The 2,500-nt window shown below is 34.6% G+C and overlaps 1 protein-coding gene across 1 annotated transcript in view; it reads left to right on the top strand.

Annotated features, from left to right (window-relative positions):
- LOC137619526 (cuticle protein AMP1A-like) overlaps positions 1 to 2,500 on the top strand; it is a 5,596-nt gene that overhangs the window by 1,230 nt on the left and 1,866 nt on the right. The window lies entirely within an intron of this gene.

Raw genomic sequence — 2,500 nt, 5'->3', positions numbered from 1 at the left:
TAGGTAAAAATAGTATTGAAGTTTCATAATGTTTTATTTATTTTTTAAAAGAAATGTGTATACGAGAGATTCCATACATCGTTCCAGCCATAATCTAACCCTATTAAGTTATTGTCGCTGGGAAAACATGCAGTGTAATTTGGGATAAGAAGGGCAAGTGCTTTTTAACATTTAATATTATCATTGTTTGAGAATTTACCAGGTTAAGTTTATTTCGGGTTTTGATTATTTGAAACGGATTTAAACCGAATTCTTGACGGTAACCCTTTGTCTCTTCTCACGCTGTTTCATATAATTCACTTCATCTAGAAATATGAAGGAAAACGGTCACAAACAGACATTCGTGTTCTATAGGGTTCGCGAATTATGAAATTAGCAGACCAAAAAAACAACATAATACTTTTCCATAGATTTGATTGTCTTTATAAGGAATATTTATGTCTTTGTTTATTTTACACCAACAAAGAGAAAAATTGCCGGGACTATGAAAGTTGCTTCAAAAGAAGGGCTAATCATATGCCCCAATCATACAGCCCCCCCCCCCGTGCACATATTATATATACTGTATATTTACTGTATAAATATATCTATCTATCTATCTATCTATCTATCTATCTATCTATCTATCTATATATATATATATATATATATATATATATACATATATGTATATATATATATATATGTATATATACATATATGACATATCTGTTTTTGACGTTGTTAATAGTTTATATAGGACATATCTGTTTTGACGCTGATACTGTTTTTAGAATGATATATTGTTAATTTATTCTCATCATTTATTTATTTCCTTTCCTCACTGGGCTATTTTTCCCTGTTGGATCCCTTGGGCTTATAGCATCTTGCTTTTCCAACTAGGGTTGTAGCTTGGCTAGTAATAATAATAATAATAATAATAATGATAATAATAATAATAATAATAATAATAATAATATGATTAGCCTTTCTTTTGCAGCAACTTTGAATTATATTTTTGATACCGGAAAATTATGATTTTCATCACGGTTTCAAGTAAATCATAAATTTGACGGAGTTACAGTCAAATATCGATTCTAACCTTTGTGGTCGCTGTGACCTTAACCTTGACCCTATGCCGTTCAAATATCAATGAAGTTTATTATGTATCATAGTGCATCTCTCCTGAACATTGCCAGTAAATCGGTCGAGTAGGTTTTCCATAAAGTTCTAACAAAGAAACAAATAAATAGACAAACAAACACAGGACGAAGGAACCTACCAGAAACAGTACCCCTCACCCACATCTCGGAGGGTACTAGGTGATAATAGAAAACTTGCTCATGCACACCTTTTAACTATGCATAAAACATACATGCATACAAACACATTGACAAGACAGGGTTAATCTACGCAAAAAGTATCCGCTCTACTGTCAGAGTCATGCAGATGCCAGGTGTACAGGTCAGGTGCAGCATCATTCCCTGGGCTTACCTAGTAGATGAGGTTTTGGTGGAAGGGTTCAGGACCTCAGACACTGAATATCTAAGCCTAAGGTCGACTTCTGGATGGAGATAGTGCAGTGTATTAGCTTTACCCATGAACGATTTCGCATCCATCAATCAGTTAACTCCGGGAGTGGATATAGACGTTATGTTGGTATAGCCCCATGATTTATTTGGGCCAGCACATGTCCCCCGAGCCGTGCGTTGACATGTCTGATGTACTCTTTTCTGTAAGATTTACATATCTTCGTTAGTATGAGTATTTGTAGACTACGTCCATACACGTCTTCTATCCTCTGGGGATAGTACTGCTCCACACTATTAGGGCCATAACTAGGTTGGGCTTGCATAAGAGTCTAAGCAGTCCCCATTTGTAAGGGCTTTCGGGTCAACCCCCCGATTAATGATTCTTGGCCGGGCGTGACATTCATCCATTGGGAAAGATAGGAATTTGAGTAGGTGATAAACGACAATAGCTTTTCTTTAGCCTCTGTCGTTGCAGACTAGTAAATACAATTGAATTTCTTTATCACTTATATTGGCTTCATTATTTTATTGTAAGAGATATAAAATGTTTTAGTGTAAGAGATATAGGAAGCTAGAATGCTAACATACCAATGTAGTGAACACCTGTTCAAACAGCTGCCATAATCAACCTTCAAATAAACTAACGTTCATTTAATTCTTCAATACAAGTTATGTACATCGAAATCAGGTCAGAAAAACCTTCATGCAATCAATTTTCCTTTCTTTCTATTGGTAAATCAGTGACCCTTTCTTTTGTTTTACTATTCATTCATTAACAGAAAGATGAACCAGTCTGTGTGCTATATGGAAGTAGTTAAAAGAGTTCTGAGTTGAATATTTTGGGTCAGTTTTCAATCACAGCTGTTGCATGGAGGCCAAGAAAGCTATAAATAGAAGTCGGCATTTATTAGTAAAAAGATGGCTTTGGTCTTTTACTTCTATGTAACTTGAATATACAATAATCACTACCTATCTTGCTCATTATAATC

This window comes from Palaemon carinicauda, chromosome 26, assembly GCF_036898095.1.
Source record: "Palaemon carinicauda isolate YSFRI2023 chromosome 26, ASM3689809v2, whole genome shotgun sequence".
Taxonomy (NCBI): Eukaryota; Metazoa; Arthropoda; class Malacostraca; order Decapoda; family Palaemonidae; genus Palaemon; species Palaemon carinicauda.
Note: the sequence above shows the minus strand (reverse complement) of the source record. Positions and strands in the feature narration are given on the sequence as shown.